We start from the raw sequence: 24,674 nt of genomic DNA, 5'->3' as shown, positions 1-24,674 counted from the left end.
AGTTCATGAGGTCGCAAAGAGTCAGACAGTTGGTGACTAAACAACAACAACAACAACAATATTCCATTGTATGTATATTATTTTTATGTTTTGTAATGGAAGCATAATGCATGTACAGGAAAGCACACTGAAATACACACCTTGCTGAATTTTCCCAAGAACACTGCAGAAAGCAGAGGAAAGGCATGATGTGTCACAGACTCTTTTGTAACTCAGCCTAGAAACTGCCATCACTCCCACTGTCAAGTCTGGGCTAAAACTTGGGACACGACCCATCTGTAAGTGAAGGGGAGAGCTGGATATGGGTAAGAATAGGAATTTCTATAACAATGAGCACAAATCTGGCAAAGTCGTTTTGTTCCCCACAGAGTTTTCTTGGGTGTATCAGTTTCTCTTCTCTCCTTCAGTTTTGGTGTCTAGCTCAAACTATTCCAACCCAACACAGAGACGTTGAGAGATTTTGCCTTTATTATATTCTTTCCAATTATGAAATCCAAAGCACTTGATTGATTTGTGTTAAATATCACTAAATGATAGAAAAATCACCTTGACTACAATTTGAGGTTCAATGTGAAACAAAATGGTAGCTAATAAGCATTCTACGACGCATATCTTCTGTAATTTTTAATGGCTTGCAGTGAAATTTTGCATATGGTTAGAGACTTGAAGGACCCATGATTATACCAGAAGACGTGCATCATTTAGAGGCTCACTGATGATACCAGGAAAATGTAAAAATAATTACAGATGCTTTGATATTAATGCACATGGTCATAATGACTGCCATTACTGGATCCAGGGCCACATTCCATAATGAGCCTTCTTGGGGGACTGAGTGTTACATAGAGGCGCCAGAAACACTGTTTCTATTAATGAATTTTAAGCTGTGACAATGGCAATACTGTATTATTCTGTGAGCAGATTCTGCTGAATTCACAGACAGGTGACATTGTGTGGGCCTTAATGTGTATGGAGTGCTCTGTTGTAATAAGTCTGCTATTATCTTTAGCACAATAACGCTGAATGTGCCCGGACGCATAAGTAGGCGCTGTTAGTTAAGACTGGACTTAACTCTTTGTGGTCTGATTTCAGCTGCTTCTCACAGCCCTATTGGTGATTTCCACCCTCAGAAATTCCCATTCTTGTTTTCATTTTACTTTTTGCTGCATTCACTCTCTCCTCTTTCCCTAGTCTCAATCCTTTCTTTCTTTCTCTCTTTTTAAAAGTCATTATGCTGAGTAATATTCTATTGTCAACCTAAAGGGGAGGGTTAGGGTAGGAGATGGGAGGGAGGTTCAAGAGGGACGGGACATATCTATAACTATGGCTGATTCATGTTGATGTATGGCAGAAACCAACACAATATTGTAAAGCAAATTATCCTCCAATGAAAAAATAGAGCTTTTATTGAATTTGTTAACAATATTGCTTTTGTTTTATGCTTTGGTTTTTTGGCCCTGAGGCATGTAGTATCTTAGATCCCCCACCAGGATTTGAACCTGCAACCCCTGCATTGGAAAGCAAAGTCTTAATTTTAACCACCAGGGAAGTCCCTTTATGTGTATTTCTATAACAACTGCCTTTCACATCCAAAGTCTTCTCTGTTTGAAAATAGGTATTTGCCTATTGGGGGAGAGTGTTGAATCCTGTTTGCATCCAGGGAGTCTGTGAGAGATGTCTTCTTGTGCTTTGTCTGCATCTCCCATCCCATGCCCCAGCCTCCAAGGGGCTCCACAGGGCAGGATCATTTCTCCCAAAATAATGCGTCCTCTAAGCCACGGTGATACCCTGGGCAGCAAAGGGACAGTAAACATCACCACTGATTTGAGTGGCACTCAGTTTGCTGGTCCCACAGAGGGGCCTGGGAGGCTGGAGAAACACCCTGGTTCTTGTTGGCCTGATCACACATGGTGCCCAAGGGCTTGTGGACACACAGTGAGACACTGCCAGGAGGGGACACAGGGCCAGCGGGTGGACGCAGGGGTCCTCAGAGCAAGTGCCTTCTCCTCCACGATCTGCTTGAGGATGTCCACTTTGGGGATCAGTCGTGGAGGGCAGCAGCTTTTGGTCCCTTTGGCCTTGCACCGCGACTGGCTGCCTGCCTTGCCCAGGGCCTGCAGCTTTGGCATTGTACGGGGAGAAGCGGGAAGCAGAGCCCAACGCATCCCTGGGCAGCATTTCTGTCAACTGAAGAGGCCATTTAAGCAAAACACTTAATTACCTTTCTGCCTCCCTGCAACCCCTGGGAAGGTCTGAGCCAGTCAGATAATGAGCTTAGAGGGCAAGCAGCCGAAACTTCCATCAGGCTGAGGAGTGACCCCTATCCCATTCCATCACCAAGTGGGGAGCACAGAGGGGAGGAAGGAGCGGGATGAACAGGCGTCGCTGCAGTGCAGCTTCATCATTTCAACCATCACGTGGCGAATTCCTAGGATATTAGAGAGCTGCTAATTCATAGGTGGGACTTCCCTTGTGGCTCAGTGGTAAAGAACCCGCCTGCCATGCAGGAAACACAGGAGATGTGGGTCAATCCCTGGGTCAGGAAGGTCCCCTGGAAAAGGAAATGGCTACCCACTCCAATATTCTTGGGGCTTCCCTGGTGGCTCAGATGGTAAAGAATCTGCCTGCTGTGCGAGGACCCAGATTTGATCCCTAGGTCAGGAAGATCCCCTGGGAGAGGTCAGGGCAACCCACTCCAGTATTCTTGCCTGGAGAATCCCATGGACAGAGGAGCCTGGTGGGCTGCAGTTGGTGGGGTCGCAAAGAGTCGGACACGACTTAGTGACTAATCAATAGCAACAATTCACAGGAAAGGCAGCCAGGCCTGGTCTTGGAAATGCAAGCAACTTTCAATAGGACGGTCTTGGGAGAGCCCGCAGCTAAGCACCAGCACTGTGCGGCCACTGCCGCTAACCCAACCCTCCGGGCTCAGGTTTCTGGCTGAGAAAATGAGGACTGGACACTGGACCCTAGCTCCACAAGGCACCTTTAGATTCTGTAATGCTAAGGGAAGTTGCTCCAGGTGCAGTGGGGTTGGGAAGACAGGGCCTCCTCCATGCTGGCAGCCAGCCTGTCTGCCGCCAGGTCTGGGGGGCAGTATGGCTGTTTTCCTGAGGGTGTGGGCCCAGCTGGGGAAGCTGCCCTCTAGGGCTCACCAGAACCAGGCCACTGGGATCCTTCCTGAAGAAGCACAGTCAAGTGAGAAAGAGAAAGTGCTGAGCCTTTCAGGTAAGGGCAGGCACTGGCCTTGGGGAAGCCAGGCATCTTCAGAGAGCGGGCATCCATCAGTCCTGGCTGGGAGAGGACTCTGGATCACTTGTCTTTGGTTAAGCTCACTGGCTGTGTTTGGGCTCCCAGCCACTTGGACCTCTGTGTGTCTCATGAGTTCTGTCCCCAGTTTCCCCTGCCTGGCCCTGGCATCTGCCTAGTGCCAGTTCCACTAAAGACTGACACCACACACAGACTCTGCCCACTGCCTGGCCCTCTCCAGCCACTGTCCACTGGGGCCATCCCACGACCCGAAGGTCAGCGCACCAACGTTTACCCTGCTGGTCTGGGGTCTGGCCTCACCTCTCCTGGTCGGATATTACCACTGTGTTTCGGCCTAGGCTGTGACTATGTGTTGTCCCCTGGTCTCTGCAGTGAGAGCCCTAGAGGCTGAGACAGGTGAGTGGGGTGAGAGGGCCTCCCAGCCAGTGTGAGTCAGATTGGGGGGCTGAGCCAGTCACTCTATTTCATTCATTCCCCACGTCACTGAGGGCTGGCAGACCAGCACTAGACACACTAGAACACAGAGACAAAAAACATCTCTCCCTGCATAGTCCAGTGCTGGGGAAAGAGACAGGGACAAAACCAGTATGCAAAAAAATCAAACCAATCAATAAGTAAAAAAATATTAAAAATAAAAAGACTGATGCTGAAACTGAAGCTCCAATACTTTGCCCACCTGATGTGAAGAGCTGACTCACTGGAAAAGACCCTGATGCTGGGAAAGACTGAAGGCAGGAGGAGAAGGGGATGACAGAGGATGAAATGACTGGATGGCATCACTAACTCAGTGGACATGAGTTTGAGCATACTCTGGGAGATAGTGAAGGACGTGACTGAGCAACTGAACAACTACAAGTGAGTTAGAACATAAAAACTCCTGTGGGGAAAACTACATCAGTGAAGGAAGACAAAAAGTACCAGCATCAGGAAGGGTTCTGCACTTTTAAAGACGTGGTCAGAGAAGGCCTCATTGAGGAGGAATATTTGATTCAAAATCCGATAGACATAAGGAAGGAAAGAGGACTCTGGGCAGAGGGGAAAGCAGGTGCAAAGGCCCTGAGGCACGATTGTGCTCTGTGAGTGAGAGGAACGTCGAGGAACTGGTGTGAATGGAGATGTTGGTGGGGGTGGGGTGGTGGCAGAGCTTATCAGAGGGGAGATGGGGAGGGGAGAAGTGAGGGTGGGGGCCCTGAGGGGCTTTGCTGACGGCTGGACGAGGTTTACTCTGAGTGATTGGAGAGTCCCTTCGGGAGCTGACCTGAGGAAGTCATCGTCTGACTGTGTTGCGGGTTCATTCTGACAGCTGAGAGGAGAGCCCTCTCATCTTGGTCCAAAGAGGACCAAGGAGAAGACAGCCTCCAGGTTGGGGGTGTTGTGATCATGCTGGTGAGGCATGACATGACTTGACCCAGACTGGCCAAGCTGGAGGAGGCGAGAACCAGAGTCCAGACAGCCTTAGAACAGCCCGATTCACTGACTGCCTGCACGTAGAGTGTGAGAGAAAGCGTGGAAGCACAGGTGTAGGGGGTGGATTTTTGGCCTGAACCACAGTGAACCTGGAGCTCTCCATCCTCATGACAAGGAGACGGCTGGAGGGGCAGTGTAAGTGGGGGGCTGGGGGCTGCATAGACCCCAGAGGACGGTCCATCACCACAGACAAGGAGTGGAGTCTGCAGCCCATGAGAGGAGAGTCCTCCAGGGATAGACTTGGCGCCCGAGGCACAGGGTTGGCATTCAAGGTCACAGGGCAGGATGAGTTTAGCAGAGCGGGGGTGCAGCAGTGCAGAGAGAAGAGAGTGATCAAGGCCTGAGCTTGTGGCCTCCAGTGACAGCAGGTCAGGGAGCCAAGGAAGACCAGAGAGAGACTGGAAAAGAAAGGCCCAGTTAAGAGGGAGACAGGACTAGGGGATGAACAGGTCGGTATCTTGGGTGGTTGTCCGTCACAGCAAAGATAAGGCCTAAGGATGATAGCTGGTGCCAGCAACATGGAGGCCATTGTTGAGCTTGATTTTGTGTAAAGAAAACCCTTCAATACTCTTTAGCTGTAGCTCCAGCCCCAACCTTAGCCTCTTGGAGAAGGGACGGGCCCAGGCCTGGCTGACCACAGGGATCTCTTCCCTTGGCCTTGGTGCTTATTCAGGTCCAGCCTGGCTGGTCAGACCACCCTCTGGCCTTTTCCTCCTGGAGTTGTTAGGGCAGGCAGGCCTATCCCCTGGAGTTACTAAGCTGTTGGGGTGAACATCCCTGCCTCTGGCAGAGGCCTGCCTGTCAGGTGGACCCACTCCTTCTGAGATGAACAGCCAGATCCCTGACAGGAGCATCTGGATGGGGTCTGTATCCAGCCCTGCCTGAAGCCCGCTCCCGCCTTGGATTCCATGTCACTTCCCAGCCGGTAAGCTCTATTTTAAGCTCCTTGGAATCATCCTCTGTCCCTTGCCTCCATGGGGATTTCTCTGATGCCCGCTCCTGGGGAGAGAGCATAAGGAAGAGTGCGTTGCCAACTCGCTGACTGACCAGCTGGGTCTCTGAGCCATTGGGCAAAGACCCTGGCCATCCTTGACGGGGGTGACCCTCTCAGTGAAGCCTCACTAAGCAACCCCCGGATTCAGGACTTTTCTCTGCTGCTTGGAATTGCGTGGCCGAGGCTGACCTGGGCAAGACCAGACAGGGTCACCTCCCCTCTGCCTGTGGCAGCTTCTGACGCAGGTCTGCAATTGGGAGCAGGTAGGGTTACAACAAGAGATACTAGGCGAGGGCATCAGGTTCCACCTGTGACCCAGGAGGTGATGTCCTGGGGTCACGGGGTTTGTCCAGGTACTGGGAGTTCCCTGGGAGATTATGAAAACCATGACGGGGACTGCCACAGGCCGTGGGCCCAGCATCTGGGGAATGCAGATGAAGTAATGGGAGACCAGGGCACGGGAAGCTGTTGCTAAAACAAACTGACTAATTCTGCTGGCTGACGTTTCTCTGGCTTGGTGCTTTTTTTAAAGGGCCAGCCACACACTCATTGCAGTGTCTTAAAGACACCAGGAACAGAGCGTAATCCGCTGGTGCCGGCTTTCAGCTCTGAAGATCCAGTGTGCCACCTGGGGCATCTTCTCCATGTGTTTTTACCCTTAACAGGTTTAAGTGCAGAGGGGTTGTTTGGCTCATTTCATGGCTCTCTCCTGTGTGGCCAGATGTGTAAGTCAGCTCTGAGAGAGCCCTAATCTTCTCTGCACCCTGACCAGATAAATGATGCTCCAGTGATAATTCCTGGTTACCTAGGCTGAAACTAGAACTTCAGAGAGCTCTGGGTATCAAGACCCCAAGGTCTTGATATAAATCCCATTCATCTAAAATCATTGCCTCATTGTGTGTATGTGTGTGTTAGTCACTCAGTCGTGTCCAACTCTTTGTGACCCTGTGGACTGTAGCTCGGCAGGCTCCTCTGTCCACGGGATTCTCCAGGCAAGAATACTGGAGTGGGTAGCCATTCTCTTCTCCAGGGGATCTTCCTGACCCAGGGATTGAACCCTGGTCTCCTGCATTGCAGGCAGATTCTTTACCATCTGAGCTACCAGGGAAGCCCTATTGCCCCCTTGCTTGCTCCTATTTCAGGATTCCTTGTTTCCTTTGAGAAAACTTCTCTTTCACACCAACCCTTTCATCATCTAATGACACTGAGCCTTCCATCCAATCATATACTTTCCTGTGGAAATGAAGGAGACCAGCTCAACCAACCTCACTAACCCCATCTGGAATCTGTAGCACTTGACAGCGGAGAAGGCAATGGCACCTGCCTCCAGTACTCTTACCTGGAAAATCCCATGGACGGAGGAGCCTGGTGGGCTGCAGTCCATGGGGTCTCGAAGAGTCAGACACAACTGAGCGACTTCACTTTCACTTTTCACTTTCATGCATTGGAGGAGGAAATGGCAACCCACTCCAGTGTTCTTCCATGGAGAATCCTAGAGACGGCGGAGCCTGGTGGGCTGCCATCTATGAGATCGCACAGAGTCGGACACGACTGAAGCGACTTAGCAGCAGCAGCAGCACTTGACAGATGCGGAAACAAAATCTACTTATTGCTCAGATAATTAGGCTTCCCTGGTGGCTCAGCAGTAAGGCTTAAAGCAATGCAGGAGTGCAGGAGACATGGGTTCAATCCCTGGGTCAGGAAGATCCCCTGGAGAAGGAAATGGCAACCCACTCCAGTATTCTTGCCTGGAGAATCCCATGGACAGAGGAGCTCAGGAGGCTCAGTCCATGGGGTCGCAAAGAGTCAGATACAACTGAAGTGACTTAGCACACAGCATGCTCAGATAATTGGAGATAGTGCACGTTACCAGACTAAACACGCTTGCAGGAAGGATGGATTTAAAGTGTTTAAGGGAAAAAATGTTTTAAACACCCTCAAGCACTTTAGACTGACACATTGCACCCAAAAGATGGGTGCCAGGTCCACAAAAATCGTCTGGATTCACAAAAGCAGGGTTTTGAGGATTTCTGGAGGCAGCTGGTATTCACTCTTTTTTTTTTTTTTTACTTTACAATATTGTATTGGTTTTGCCATACATCAACATGCATCCACCACGGTGTACATGTGTTCCCCATCCTGAACCCCCTTCCCACCTCCCTCCCCATACCATCCCTCTGGGTCATCCCAGTGCGCCAGCCTCAAGTTTTCTGTATCGTGCATCGAACCTGGACTGGGGATTCATTTCTTATATGATATTATACATGTTTTAATGCCATTCTCCCAAATCATCCCCCTCCTCACTCTCCCACAGAGTCCAAAAGACTGTTCTATACATCTGTGTCTCTTTTGCTGTCTCATATACAGGGTTGTCGTTACCATCTTTCTAATTTCCATATATATGAGTTAGTATACTGTATTGGTGTTTTTCTTTCTGGCTTATTTCACTCTGTATAATAGGCTCCAGTTTCATCCACCTCATTGGAACTGATTCAAATGTATTCTTTTTAATGGCTGAGTAATACTCCATTGTGTATATGTACCATAGCTTTCTTATCCATTCATCTGCTGATGGACATCTAGGTCGCTTCCATGTCCTGGCTATTATAAACAGTGCTGCAATGAACATTGGGGTACATGTGTCTCTTTCAATTCTGGTTTCCTCAGTGTGTATGCCCAGCAATGGGATTGCTGGATCATAAGGCAGTTCTATTTCCAGTTTTTTAAGGAATCTCCACACTGTTCTGCATAGTGGCTGTACTAGTTTGCATTCCCACCAACAGTGTAAGAGGGTTCCCTTTTCTCCACACCCTCTCCAGCATTTATTGCTTGTAGACTTTTGGATCGCAGCCATTCTGACTGGCGTGAAATGGTACCTCATAGTGGTTTTGATTTGCATTTCTCTGATAATGAGTGATTTGAGCATCTTTTCATGTTTGTTAGCCATCTGTATGTCTTCTTTGGAGAAATGTCTATTTAGTTCTTTGGCCCATTTTTTGATTGGGTCGTTTATTTTTCTGGAGTTGAGCTGTAGGAGTTGCTTGTATATTTTTGAGATTAGTTGTTTGTCAGTTGCTTCATTTGCTACTTTTTATTTACGGCAATAAAACTACCTAAAAACCCTATCATTCGCTCTTTAAGCTAATTTCCTTTGGCCTTCTCCCACCATCATCTAAAAAAGATCGTTTTAATTTATGACTTTACCCTCCAATGAGATATAAATATTCTGGGTGCCACAATTGGATGCTGCTTTCTAAATCAGATAAAGAAAATGTTTTTGAAATTCTTTCCACACTCCCTGTAGTTGGGACATAAACACAAGAGAAGAAAGTCCTGAGGCTTAGAAGTCCATAGGTCTTTTTGTTTTCTGGAAGAGTGGGTTTTATTCTCCCAGGTCTCGAGCTTTTTGGTTCCCATCCTGATGCCAGGAAGGCGAGCAGAAGCTGGCTTTGACTGTGTTTGTTAAGGAAGTGTCAGCTGCTGTAGCAGAAAAATCACCCCATGGTAGCTGCTCTACATGCCACAAGTTTATGTCCTGATTTCCAGACAGTCCAAGGCTGACTCTCCCAGCCAAACAGCTCACCACCTTATCTGTGGCTTCACCAGGTTCAGCATGTGGCTCTTGATACAGTTTCTGGGGTCCACTCATTCCCATGGCTGGAAGAGAAGAGGGCGTGGAAGGTCACAAGTGATTTGTGATCCAGAGCTGGGATTGGTATGAACCAGTTCTGCTCATTATCCACTGACCATTCGAACAGTGGTGCTGAAGAAGACTCTTGAGAGTTCCTTGGACTGCAAGGAGATCAAACCAGTTAATCCTAAAGGAAATCAACCCTGAATATTCACTGGAAGGACTGATGCTGGAGCTGAAGCTCCAATACTTTGTCCACTTGATGTGAAGAGCCGACTCATTGGAAAAGACTCTGATGCTGGGAAAGATTGAAGGCAGGAGGAGAAGGGGATGATAGAGGATGAGTTGGTTGGATGGCATCACCGACTCAATGCACCTGAGTTTGAGCAAACTCTGGGAGATAGTGAAGGACAGGAAAGGCTGGTGTGTTGCAGTCCATGGGGTCACAAAGACTTAGTTGGACACGACTGACTGACTGAACAACAACAGTCCTCTGTCCGGAGCAGGATGGATGCTGGACCACAGACAGCCACATCTCCCTGCGAGGGATGCAGCTTAACTGCATGCCAGCCTGAACTTATAACAATAGTGTCTGCTTTCTGTGACCACTGCCAGACTCTTACTCCAAATGATGTGGGAATACTTGCCAGGGCCTCAAGAGAGGGTATTAAATTAATTTCCTTGGTTTGCCACTGAGTTTTGCTTACCTCATTAACTTCTAGATTGGAATTCGACATCTTAAAATCTCAGTCTTTAATGACATAGAAAAAGACAGCAACCAAAAAGGAAAGAGTCTGTAGCAAAAGAAGTCTGCCTTTCCCTGTTTTTATATATATATATATATATATATATATATATATATATATATATACATATACATAAACCATCTGAAAATGAAAGTAGTAAAATAAAATAGTTTAGTGGTGTGGGGCAGGCCAGATCAGTCTCTCTTTCTGTCTCTACCTCTGTGAGACCGGGGTATCATTTATCACTGAGCGCCTGGCCCTAGTGGTAAAGAACCCGTCTGCCAAGGAGGACACTCAAGTTTGGTCCCTGGGTCAGAAAGATCCCCTGAAGAAGGAAATGGTAACCTGCTCCAGTATTCTTGCCTGGAGAATCCCATGGACAGAGGAGCCTGGGGGTGTGCAGTCCATGGGGCTGTAAAGAGTCGGGCACGACTGAGCAACCAAGTACACACACACACACACACACACACACACACACACACCCCGCCCCTGACTCTCATGTTTCAGGATGTCAAGCCTTGTCCAGATCCCCAGTCCCTTCCCCCCATGGCTGAGTCATCTCCTGCCCTTGGACTGATGTAGGAAAAATTCTCCAGCCCACCACATGGTAGCTGGGGAGTTTGGGCAACTTATTTAACCTTATTTGTTCTGTGAAGATGGGGTCAATAATTCCCATCTCATGGCATGTCGTAAAGGTGAGGGCAGATAGTGAAGGAGCAATCATCTCCACCAGTGTGACTACCAGCCTCCTTCCTGCCTGTCTCCACGTGGGGAGAGGAGACCTCCAAGGCCTTTGTCCAGATGGTGGAGCTCCTCTCCTCTCCCCCCGACCCCCACTGCCCACGCTTCTCCCAGACTCAACTGCTGTGAGTTCTTTCCATTCAGGCAGAAATCAGAGGGTCTGAGGGCGAGAGGGAATCGGAGCCAGACAAAGAGGCGATTACCCCCACATGACTGCCTACTAAGAATTCTGGCTGGAGAAAGGGCTCTTCTGCAACTTGTTTTTTTGCTAATTCTGCCCAAAGAACCCAAGAGGAAGGCCTTTGGTGTGCAGACGGCCCTGGTCTCATTGTCCTGGTGTAATTCAATGAGGCCAACTCTGGTGTTTTCTATGCTTTATCTCTTTTCTCCTGTATTTCCCTGATTTATCAGCAGCTGTTAACTCCAGTTAGCACCAGTTCCATTGATCAAGTCTTGCTAACGCTAGCGTCTTTTACACACACACACACAACACACCCCTCCAAGAAAAACCTCACCTTTAAATGGACGGTGGGTGGTACACTGTTTCTCAGGTGAGGCCTGAGTATGTGATGGAGAAAGATGAAAATTGCTCCCCATTACCCCCACCCTGCTCTTCTAAGCTAAGTTTGGGAGAATCAATTATAATCCTTAAATCTTCTCATTCTTACATGGGCTTATTTCTTACTTAGCTCTGGTATCCCACTTTGAGCCAGTCAGAGGAAAAAAAAAAAAACCTTTGCACTGGCAATACCACACTCTATGCACCCACAAGGATGAGATTCTGGGATCCATCAGCAAAAGCCCTGGCTGCTTCCCTAGTAATCCTAAAGATCAACAAAAGAAAATTGCTTGAAGTGGGTGGATAAATTCCTTAGAATAATCCTGCCCAAACCCTTCAGAATTCTTTTACAATGCCTTTATATCTCTCAGCTTTCACCTAGGAAGAATCCAAAGTGTCACTAAAAAGAATGTGCCAGGCTGTTGAGAAGGAGCGTGGCAGCTTCCAAAGAACTTGGATTTGAAGATGTCTGTTTGAAGAGTACTTGGAGAAACAAGTTGATGCTAGCTGGAATGCTGAGGGAAAGTTTTAGCCAGGTTTCAATGGGATGCAGAGATAGTCACTTTTTTCACCCTGTTGAAAATGTCAAGGGAAGCAAAATCACCCGGTTGGCCAGGTCAGCATCAGCCCTACTAGAAGCTTGTCTGGTGGGCTGAATTGGAGTGAGGCCTGGGGCCAGCAGGCTGCAGTGAAAGGGGTGGTCTGGCAGGCAGAGCTGGGGCGAGCAGGCCAAGTCCCTGGCAGTGGGCGCTGTGGGCTGCACGCTACGGGTGGGAGATTTTCATGGCATCATGTAGGGCGGGATGTATTCACTGCGAAGAACAAGACCAGAGATGGAAGCTCGTTTGGTGCTTGAGAAGCACATGAGTTAGAGGCAAGGCCAAGGGCTAGATCCTTCTCCAAGTCTTATTTCTAAGCAGAAATCTTCCTACCATAGTCTCCCTTCCTCTGGTCCAGAATATCCCAGACTTCATAGTAACACAGCAAAAGAAACTAGCTGGAGCAGATACTTCTGACTGAGCACCAAGTTCTGTTATTCTCATTATCCGTTGAAAAAAGGGCCCATCCTTTTAAAACTGAAGTAGAATTGATATACGGTGTTACGGTGAAGATCGCTCAGTCGTGTCCGACTCTTTGCAACCCCATGAACTGTAGCCTACCAGGCTCCTCTGTCCATGGGATTTTCCAGGCAATAGTACTGGAGTGGATTGCCATTTCCTTCTCCAGGGACCTTCCTGACCCAGGAATCGAACCCTAGTCTCCCACATTATAGATAGACGCTTAACTGTCTGAGCCACCAGGGAAGTAAGGAGCAAATCCCAAGGGCTTCCCTGGTAGTGCACTGGTAAAGAATCTGCCTGCGATGCAGGAGACGTGGGTTCACTCTCTGACTTGGGAAGATCCCCTGGAGAAAGGAATGGCAACCCACTCCAGTATTCTTGCCTGGGAAGTCCCATGGACAGAGAAGCCTGGCAGGCTACAGTCTATAGGGTTGCAAAAGAGCTGGGCACGACCAAGTGACTAACACTTTCCTTTTCATACTCAAGAAATCAACGGTCCAATGGAGGTCTTTTGATTTTGGTTTGTCTCTAGCCAGTCTGGAATTAAAGAGTTGTCGGTAGTGTAGGGACAAGATTTTGCTTTCAACATATCTTGTCTTTTGAAAGACAAGATCTTTCTTTCAAAGAAGCTGGACAAGTGCAGAGATACGGCAGCAAGTCGGTGATTTTCTCTTGATATTTTTTAAAAAATCGCATTAAGGTGAAACTGAACTTTGCCCCCTCTATCTGCCATATGAGAAGAAGGTACCCATGTATTGGTATATACAAACCTGTATTTGATCTAAATCTTCCTAGAGAAAGTGAAAATGTGTCATTACCATTTATTTAGGTTCTATTTAGGTTCTTACAATGGGCCATAAACTCTCGATGCATAAACACCTGATGTGAAGAGCCGACTCATTGGAAAAGACTGATGCTGGGAAAGATTGAGGGAAGGAGGAGAAGGGGGTGATGGAGGATGAGATGATTGGATGGCATCACTGACTTAACAGACTTGCATTTGAGCAAACTCTCGGAGAGAGTGAAGGATAGGGAAGCCTAGCTTGCTGCAGTCCATGGGGTCACAAAGAGTTGGACATGACTTTGCAACTGAACCACAACAAAACTCTTGATACAATCCAACCTATGTACTTCTCTCAAGAACCTAACTGATGCTTAAAGATAAGGAAACAGATTCAGAGAAGATAACTAACTTCTCATCACCATGGAGACAGTGTGGGACAGAAGCAAGTTTGAAACCCATCATGGTACCCAAAGGCCAAGTCCCCTCCTGAAGGCTCTGCTGCTTTGCATTTTGATTGTTCAATGTATTGCTTTGGGCTTTTGAATTTTACATGAGAAATAACCTCCCAGACTCTGGTTCTGCTCTCACCACCTCCTCACCCCCAGGCTGGAGACTAGCCTCTATTACTCAGAAGAACTTATGAAACTCTGTACTTCTTCATATTCAAGCATCAGCATGTCTGATTTTTGTTTTCAGTCCAGAACCTGTTCTATTTTCACAGAACAAAATTCCAGCTCCATTCTGAAAATGAAACGACAGTCGGTCCCTGGAAAACAAGCCAGATCCCGGGTCCCCACTTTAGCACAATCCAAAGTCACGGTTTTCTGGTTGGGTGCTTCCAAGGCCTGTCCCCTTGATAAAGGCTTTCAGAGAGACCAAAGCAGGGGAAAATGAAAGAGACCCTTTCTTTTTCTTGTTGTTCCAGATCAGATAACGTTGCCTGATTAGTTCCTCCACTGTGAATTCACACCGCATGTACCCACATGCCAGCCCTCTGCTAAAGGCCATCAGCTGTATTGCTTCCTGCACAATCATTCATATTTGCCTCACGCCTTCCCTCCTCCACCTCTGTTTCCTGCTCCTCCCCATGAAGCAGCAAAATGCCTGCAAAGAAAATGTGTCAACAGGTGAAATTTATAGGAGTTTCCTGGCCCACACAGAAACATGAACCACAGGCCTCCCCAAAGGAGATATTTTCTTACCCAAGACACTTATCCTCCTGAATACGCTGTGATTCATTCACATCTGAGTTCTCCAGAGACACCAGGTATCTTTTTGATAGAATCAGAGTGTGGAGCTCCCGTTTGGGAAGAGTGACTTTGATGAGGGCCAGTTGGGATTATTTAGTTGCGGTTACAGAAAAACCCAACCCAAACTGTCTTAGTCAAAAAGGGAATTTATTGACTCAGACACTGAAAAGAGAATGCTAGCTACAGACAAGACTCAATTCAGGGCTCAGACTTCTCCGTGGCACCTGCCTAATTTTAAAAACTTTATTCTTTGCTCTGCCTCCCTTTGTGTTGACTTCAGCCTTGGATTTTATGGCAGAAAGGTCCCCGCTAACCCACTTATTCTCTTATATTTTATGCCAAAGGTTTTATGTGACAGTCTCTTCCCCAGAAGATGCAGTGAAAATGTCATTGCACGTCATTGGCTTTGACTAGGTCACATATGGTCCACGAAGATCAAAGGATAGGGAAATGAGACATCCTGATGGCTTAGACCTGGATCACAAGATCCACCCCTGAGACTGGGTGTGAAGTCCACTTTAACACGGTGGCATGGAAATCAGGTACCATCACCAGGAAGACTCCAGTAATGTTCACTGCATCGTGTGTTGCCTTATAGCAAATGATGCATGTATATTATGTAGTGTTTAATGTCCACTGTTGAAGTCAGCTGCGTACCTTGAAAGTAGATAGAACCTGCTCATGTAAAATAAGAATTTATGCCCATAAGCCAGGCTAGTTGGAGAAAATATTATTTACTATTTAACTTTCAGGAGTGAGCCTAGTTTGCCAACATTTTGATGCAAGTGGGTCAGTATAGAAAACACACAAAAGTTCCTCAAAGTCTACAGCCGGACTGGCTTGCATTCTTAAAGCACAATGAGCCTCTGCCGGCTTCGTAGTGAGAACTATGGCAGTGAGCCTTTCTTATTGGTTTCGCTGAGTTTTTGTTTTCTAAGAAGACTGTGATGTTTTAAAGATCTCTGTAGCCTGGTTAGGCTGGTTTTGGAGGACTGCAAGAGTTTATGGCAGAAACTTGAGAGGTCTTTGGAGGTATTTTGACCATACAGACACCAAAAGATGTTCCCTTATAATATTCTTTCTTCCAGTCATTCAACTTCCTCATTTGTCTTTCTAAATAAACATCTGGGATTAGGTTATTCATTCTTCTTATCAATTCTCAATGATAAATATTCATCCTTTTAACCACTGAACAGTTGTTATCAGTTATATACTTCCTTAGATCAAACACTTGGTTGACTATATCAGATCTTCTCTAAGCACTTCACATGCATTATTTCATTTATGCTTCATAACTATTCTATGGCATAGAGACTATGATTACCATTCGAATTGTATGGAAGATGGAACAGATATAGAAGAGGTTACATATCTCTTGTGCTGAGTGAGGTTACATAGCCCAGGGTCACATGTGCTAGTGCTAAGTGCTAAGTTGCTTCAGTCGTGTCCGACTCTGTGTGACCCCACAGACGGCAGCCTACCAGGCTCCCCTGTCCCTGGGATTCTCCAGGCAAGAACACTGGAGTGGGTTGCCATTTCCTTCTCCAATGCATGAAAGTGAAAAGTGAAAGGGATGTCGCTCAGTCATGTCCGACTCCTAGCGACCCCATGGACTACAGCCTACCAGGCTCCTCCATCCATGGGATTTTCCAGGCAAGAGTACTGGAGTCGGGTGCCATTGCCTTCTTCAGCCCAAGGTCACATAGTTTGAGCCAAAGATTTTAAAACCATACTATATAAACAGATTTTGCCCCTGCCCCCCAGGGTATGGCATAGGAAGACATTGAGCGTGCTAAGTCACTTTAGTCGTGTCTGACTCTTTGTGACGCACTGGACTGTAGCCTGCCAGGCTCCTCTGTCCATGGAATTCTCCAGGCAAGAATACTGGAGTAGGTTGCCATGCCCTCCTCCAGGGGACCTTCCCGATCCAGGATGGAACTCATTCTCTTGTGGATCCTGCATTGGCGGGCAGGCTCTCTACCACCAGTGCCACCTGGGAAGCACACAGGAAGACAGACCTGTAAATAAACAAGTGCATTTAATACTATATTTGCTGTGAGAATGATGTGTACAAGGGACAGTGAAGAAGAGAGAGAGAGAGAAAGCAGTCATTTCCCTGGTAAGGGCTGGAGGATTTGAAACAACGGAATCTTGGGAAACATTCTCTAGAGGAGCTGAGGTGGATAAGAAGGTGTTTTCCATCTGGAAGGTGGTGGGGGCTGAGAACAGCGTCACAGAAATCAGAACCCAAGCAAGCAAAGCACAGATGCATTATGGGAGAAATGCAAGCTACCTGGCCTGGGTGGAGCCTGGGGTTCAAGAAGGACAGACATCAGAGGAGACAAGCAGGACCCAGTCCATGAAGGGCCTGGCTGGGACTTGGTCAGGAGAAAATGGGGAACTGTTGAAGGACTTTAAGGAAAAGGTACTGTACTGTATTCAGTCACTTTAGTCGTGTCCGACTCTTTGCAACCCATGGACTGTAGCCCACCAGGGTCCTCTGTCCATGGGATTCTCCAGGCAAGAAGACTGGAGTGGGTTGCTATTCCCTTCTCCAGGGGATCTTCCCCATTCAGGAACTGAACCTGAGTCTCCTGTGTTGCAGGCAGATTTTTTTTACCATCTTAGCCACTAGGGAAACCCATATGGATTATATGCATATGTGTATACACACATATACATTTATAATACCCATATGTCTGCATACCTACAAACATATACACACACATATTAGTGCTATGACACATGTACATGTATACTGTCATTAAATACACAAAGTATATATTCACTCATTGTATGTATATGTATGTATAAGCTATATATTTTGAGCACAAAAAAATTTCCCAACAATAATCCAAACCATTTTTTAAAAGCTCCCACTTTGGAATCAGTAGCTTCCTCCAGGCCTCATGCTATTTTTTTTTTTCTGGTAAACAAAGTTTTCACTTTTATTTATTTCCTATTTTTCCCATTCAGTTTGAAACAAGACAAGAGTGACTCACGCAGCACAAAAATAACTGAGTCGCTACCAAGCATGTGTTCGTGCTCAGTTGTTCAGTGGTGTCTCTTTGTGACCGCATGGACTGTAGCCCGCCAGGCTCCTCTGTCCATGGGGTTTCGCAGGCAAGAATACTGGAGTGATTTGCCATTTCCTTCTCCATGTGGGACACTATATATATGAAAGCAGACTGAGTTGTGTAATATACCACAAGGAATCTTTGCAAATAATTCATTGTCTGGTGTTGGCAAATCCTCTATAATCTTTTTCTTCTTTTAAAAGCAAAACTTTCACAGGCAACTATGCTCCATATTATGTAACAACCTAATTGGGAAAAAAAATTGGAAAATAATAGATACATGTATACGTATAACTGAAAAAAAGTTTAATCTGTATGGAGGATAGGGAAATAACATTCTGTTTATTGTAGATTTGGAGCAAAACTCAGAAACACTTAACCAGAATATTGTAAGCAGAAATCACTTTTGGTTTCAATTCTCATTAATGATATTTTGTGAAGGGCAGGAAAGCCTAGTGTGCTGCAGTTCATGGCGTTGCAAAGCCCGACATAACTTAGCAACTGTACAACAACAACAACAAAAATATTTTGTAAATTTTTAGGCTGCTTTGCTCAGCAATGACAGTCTATATAGTACAATTTAGTTTTAAGTTTTATTTGAAATCCCAGTGTGTCTTAGCTATTCAGGACGCGAATGCTCACAGAGGCAGCAGAAATGTGAGTGACCCTCATGCTATTTAAATATAGCAGTGACCCCGGGGGTGCAGAGCACAGGGGAGATGGGAGTGTTAACTGTCCGTCCCACACACAGCAGCGGGTGCAGAGCTGGGACCGTGGTCCCCGGTAAGAGGTCGCCTTCATGCCTCCGATGCCGGAAGACAGACCCGCAGTCCCCCTCAGCAACTGATTAGTTAGAAGACTATTTATAGACCTCAGCGCTTTCCTCAAGACTCATTCTCAATTCCTGCCCGCCCCTGCTCTCAGCAGACAAACTCACCTTGTGAGTCACTGAGAAAATTGAGGTCATGCGTGTGCTTTCTGGTAACTTCCCACCCTTTACCTACAATTTACCTACACCCACGTCCGTCCTCCCAGCCTGACCTCCAAAGGTAAAGTGGCCCCTTCCCGGGCACACAAGCCTCTCCGGGGGATCTGCGTCCTCCGGGCTCCTGGGTTCATTTCCCACTGCTTCCCCTTCCAGGAGGCTCTCCAATTTCCAGGTCCATTTCCACCGTGGATGCCCCTCTGCCTGTGGAGAGGCTGTGCTCTCATCACTTTCCTGGATTCTGCAGTGGCCTTCTGACCTGCCTCGCATTTCCATATGCCCTCTTTCACAGCAGCAGCCACATGGCATCTTTTAAAATGCAGGATCATGGACAATTCCCAGCACCCCAGTGCCAACTCTCCTACATTGCATTATTTCCAGAAATTGTATCAGAGTATAGGTAACTACAGGTGATATTGTGTGCATGTGTGCTCAGCTGCTCAGTCCTCTCCTACTCTTTGTGACCTGATGAACTGCAGCCAGCCAGGCTCCTCTGTCCATGGGATTTTACAGGTGAGAATACCGGAGTGAGTTGCCATTCTCTTCTCAAGGGGATCTTCCCATCCCAGGGATCCAACCCGCGTCTTTTACATCACCTGCATGGGCAGGTGGATTCTTTACCACTAGTGCCACCTGGGGAGCCCAAGGGTGGTATTAAATCCTCTCTACTTTCCCCTTCCCTCCCTTCTCTCCCTTCCTTTCCTCCCTCCCTTTGAAAGTAAAGCCATTTGCATTTGTGAGTAGCTGTTAATAAGTAACACAGTTCTCAGGGTCCACCTTAGAGCAGATGTCTTGAGTCAGTTACCAGGCTTTCTTCCATGTGCCTTGTCAGGGACCTCCCCATCCTCCCCATCCTTCCCTGGCTCAGCTCTCAGCACCTCTTAAAAATTAGGGACACTAGCACCTCCTTGGTTGCTACCTATTTTTTTTCAGTCTTAACGTCCCTAGTCCCTGCCTGTTTTCAGACGTCCCAGCACACGACCCTCTTCCCCTCACAGCACTAGAAAGATTTCTTTTCCCCTCCCTGGATGTCTCTGGTTCTGCCTTCCTCTTGAATGCCTGTGTTTGTGGGGTTCTGAGCAGAACCCTTCTCTCTGAGCTCTCCCGGCTTTCTGTGGGTGACTTTATCCCCTGGCATGTTTTGTGTATAATCTATATCATGCTCATTATCCTCATCATTTTAGTTTCATCCGCCAAGTCTTCGAGAGCTTAAGTTTGTCAGCAATGAGGTTTGCTTACAGCTTGGTTTTTCTAAAATCCTTCTTCTTGTTTTATTGTCAATACTATTAATATATTCCTGAGGACAATGAACGTTTAATGACATGTTGAGATAAAGCAGCACATTTTCTCAAGTCTTCAAGAATTTTTGGTTGCAAAAAAGGCCTTTCGAGGCTCCCGGAGCCTATGGCATTTCCGGTGCTAGGATTCAAATGGGCGTGGGTGCTGAGGCGGAGAACCAGGCTCTTCTATGGATCTGATCCCAGCCTTTGGTGGGAAGCTGCGGTCTCTGGCCATCATCCTGGATGGGGAGACGGCCAGGTTGCAGCTAGTGCTGCACAGAGAGGACAGTGACTTTGAAGATTGTGCAATGAGAATTGGAAGTATGAACTCTAAAGGATGAAGTCAATGTTATTCTTGATAAAGCAAGCTTGGAAAGTCAACAAAGCGTTGGTTTCATAAAGGCAACAAAAATATTGATGAAAAAGAATTCAGTGGATATCATGAAAATGAAAGAGTTTTTCCATAAGTATGAATATAATCCACATGCCAAGAAAAATTCAGTGGATGAACAAGAAGTCACTGACTCTAAACCAGAGTCCAGTTCAGTTCAGTTCAGTCACTCAGTCGTGTCCAACTCTTTGTGACCCCATGAATCGCAGCATGCCAGGTCTCCCTGTCCATCACCAACCCCCAGAGTCCACTCAAACTCATGTCCAACAAGTTAGTGATGCCATTCAGCCATCTCATCCTCTCTCATCCCCTTCTCCTCCTGCTCTCAATCCCTCCCAGTATCAAGGTCTTTTCCAATGAGTCAACTTTTTGCATGAGGTGGCCTAAGTATTGGAGTTTCAGACTCAACATCAGTCCTTCCAATGAACACCCAGGACTGATCTCCTTTAGGATGGACTGGTTGGATCTCCTTGCAGTCCAAGGGATTCTCAAGAGTCTTCTCCAACACCACGGTTCAAAAGCATCAATTCTTCGGCGCTCAGCCTTCTTCACAGTCCAACTCTCACATCCATATGTGACCACTGGAAAAACCATAGCCTTGACTAGACAGGCCTTTGTTGGCAAAGTAATATCTCTGCTTTTGAATATGCTATCTAGGTTGGTCATAACTTTCCTTCCAAGGAGTAAGTGTCTTTCAATTTCATGGCTGCAGTCACCATCTGCAGTGATTTTGGAGCCCAAAAAAATAAAGTCTGACTCTGTTTCCACTGTTTCCCCATCTATTCCTCATGAAGTGATGGGACCAGATGCCATGATCTTCGTTTTCTGAATGTTGAGCTTTAAGCCAACTTTTTCACTCTCCACTTTCACTTTCATCAAGAGGCTTTTTAGTTCCTCTTCACTTTCTGCCATAAGGGTGGTGTCATCTGCATATGTGAGGTGACATATTGATATTGATATTTCTCCAGGCAATCTTGATTCCAGCTTGTGCTTCTTCCAGCCCAGCATTTCTCATGATGTACTCCAAATATAAGTTAAATAAGCAGGGTGACAATATACAGCCTTGACGTACTCCTTTTCCTATTTGGAACCAGTCTGTTGTTCCATGTCCAGTTCTAACTGTTGCTTCCTGACCTGCATATAGGTTTCTCAAGAGGCAGGTCAGGCGGTCTGGTATTCCCATCTCTTTCAGAGTTTTCCACAGTTTATTGTGATCCACACTGTCAAAGGCTTTGCCACAGTCGATAAAGCAGAGATAGATGTTTTTCTGGAACTCTCTTGCTTTTTCGATGATCCAACGGATGTTGGAAATTTGATCTCTGGTTCCTCTGCCTGTTCTAAAACCAGCTTGAACATCTGGAAGTTCACAGTTCATGTATTACTGAAGCCTGGCTTGGAGAATTTTGAGCATTACTTTACTAGCGTGTGAGATGAGAGCAATTGTGCAGTAGTTTGAACATTCTTTGGCATTGCCTTTCTTTGGGATTGGAATGAAAACTGACCTTTTCCAGTCCTGTGGCCACTGCTGAGTTTTCCAAATTTGCTGGCATATTGAGTGCAGCACTTTCACAGCATCATCTTTCAGGATTTTTTTTTTTTTAATTTTTCTAGCGCGGCGCCTTGCCGCCGGTGGACTTTCGAGCCGTTTGCTTAGTCCGCGCCATAGCTAGCCTGCAAGACAAAGGAATTCCATCTTTCAGGATTTGGAATAGCTCAACTGGAATTCCATCACCTCCACTAGCTTTGTTCGTAGTGATGCTTTCTAAGGCTCACTTGACTTCACATTCCAGGATGTCTGGCTCTAGGTGAGTGATCACACCATCATGATTATCTGGGTCGTGAAGATCTCTTTTGGCTCTTCCTTCTGGTTGTTTACTGCTTGGGGTGAGTTTGGCAGAACTTGGGATACAATGTACTACTCAAGTCCAAAATCAGAAAACTGTGAACTACGAGGTGACTTCTCAGAAACAGAAGTGCTTAGAGCACTAAATATTACTTGAATAGTACATTGTATCTCAAGTTCTGCCAAACTCACCCCAAGCAATAAACAACCAGAAAGAAGAGCCAAAAAATTTAACTCTATTTTACAAATAGTCACTAGTAAAAACTCCAAAATGTGCACTAAAGATGGATGATTTTGAGTGTGTAACTCCTAAATTAGAACACTTTGGTATCTCTGAATATACTATGTGCTTAAATGACGATTATACAGTTGGACTTAAAAATGTAAAGACTAACAGTGAGGAGACCACAGAAATAGAACGAGTGCCCAATGATAATGTCTTTGCCACTCCTGGCCTCAAGACCCAGCCGTTGGAAAAAAATGATGCTGAGCACACCCATTCTCCCTTCTGCACTCCTGGTTTGACAGTCCCTTCTGCAAAGAGCAGCACGGCTTTGGTATCCACAAATTCAGTTCAGTTCAGTTCAGTCACTCAGTCGTGTCCGACTCTTTGCGACCCCGTGAATCACAGCATGCCAGGCCTCCCTGTCCACCACCAACTCCTGGAGTTCACTCAAACTCACGTCCATTGAGTCAGTGATGCCATCCAGCCATCTCATTCTCTGTCATCCCCTTCTTCTCCTGCCCCCAATCCCTCCCAGCATCAGAGTCTTTTCCAGTGAGTCAACTCTTCGCATGAGGTGGCCAAAGTACTGGAGTTTCACCTTTAGCATCATTCCTTCCAAAGAACACCCAGAGCTGATCTCCTTTAGAATGGACTGGTTGGATCTCCTTGCAGTCCAAAGGACTCTCAAGAGTCTTCTCCAACACCACTGTTCAAAAGCATCAATGCTTCGGCACTCAGCTTTCTTCACAGTCCAAATCTCACATCCATACATGACCACTGGAAAAACCATAGCCTTGACTAGATGGACCTTTGTTGGCAAAGTAAAGGATGGAGCCAAAGCAAAAACAATACCCAGTTGTGGATGTGACTGGTGATAGAAGCAAGGTCCGATGCTGTAAAGAGCAATATTGCACAGGAACCTGGAATGTCAGGTCCATGAATCAAGGCAAATTGGAAGCGGTCAAACAGGAGATGGCAAGAGTGAACATCAACGTTCTAGGAATTAGTGAACTAAAATGGACTGGAATGGGTGAATTTAACTCAGATGACCATTATATCTACTACTGAGGGCAGGAATCCCTTAGAAGAAATGGAGTAGTCATCATGGTTAACAAAAGAGTCTGAAATGCAGCATTTGGATGCAATCTCAAAAACGACAGAATAATCTCTGTTCGTTTCCAAGGCAAACCATTCAATATCACAGTAATCCAAGTCTATGCCCCAACCAGTAATGCTGAAGAAGCTGAAGTTGAATGGTTCTATGAAGACCTACCAGACCTTTTAGAACTAACACCCAAAAACGATGTCCTTTTCATTCTAGGGGACTGTAATGCAAAAGTAGGAAGTCAAGAAACACCTGGAGTAACAGGCAAATTTGGCCTTGGAATACAGAATGAAGCAGGGCAAAGGCTAATAGAGTTTTGCCAAGAGAACACACTGGTCATAGCAAACAACTTGCAACAACACAAGAGAAGACTGTACACATGGACATCACCAGATGGTCAACACCGAAATCAGATTGATTATATTCTTTGCAGCTAAAGATGGAGAAGCTCTATACAGTCAGCAAAAACAAGACCGGGAGCTGACTGTGGCTCAGATCATGAGCTCCGTATTGCCAAATTCAGACTTAAATTGAAGAAAGTAGGGAAAACCACTAGACCATTCAGGTATGACCTAAATCAAATTCCTTATGATTTATACAGTGGAAGTGAGAAATAGATTTAAGGGACTAGATCTGATAGAGTGCCTGATGAACTATGGACTGAGGTTCGTGACATTGTACAGGAGACAGGGATCAAGACCATCCCCATGGAAAAGAAATGCAAAAAAGCAAAATGGCTATCTGGGGAGGCCTTACAAATAGCTGTGAAAAAAATCCACAAATTATCCATTATCAAAAGCAAACAGTTCATCAAATGATTTGGAAATGAAAGAAAGTGCATTGTTAGCTTCAAATTCAGACAAGTGTTTTGAGAATTTTGCAGGTCCCTCTTCTCCTACGATTTCTTCTTACAAGAATTTTCTCAAAACACCTACACCTCCAGAAGTTACTACAGAAGATTCCAAAAGATATTTGCCAGATTTTGTCAAAATGTAACTCAAACCTAGCAACTCTGGTAGCAATTAGAGTGGTGCCACCCAGCAAACTATTCCTTCCTCGGCATGGAGGACAGAACGTGTGAGATGCTGGCAACAAAGAAAACTGGTGAAGAAATGATGTGGGTCCATCCTTCCATTATAGAAACCGAACAGAGATGAAAGCAAATCTGGTCTCACTTTGTTTTTGACATTCCCCTACGTCTTCCCCCTTTTGAAAAACTGACTCATATTAAAGATGAGTATGGACTCTGATGTCATAAAATTCT

General features: G+C 46.2%; 1 pseudogene; it reads left to right on the top strand.

The window, feature by feature from the left end:
- Positions 1-3,098: 3,098 nt before the first annotated feature.
- Positions 3,099-24,518, top strand: LOC147359452 (SKA complex subunit 3-like; annotated as a pseudogene).
- Positions 24,519-24,674: the final 156 nt, after the last annotated feature.

Source organism: Bos grunniens, chromosome 14, assembly GCF_055505025.1.
Source record: "Bos grunniens cultivar Pamir isolate PY7600 chromosome 14, Bosgru_T2T1.0, whole genome shotgun sequence".
Lineage (NCBI taxonomy): Eukaryota > Metazoa > Chordata > Mammalia > Artiodactyla > Bovidae > Bos > Bos grunniens.
This window is presented reverse-complemented; position numbering and strand designations above follow the sequence as displayed.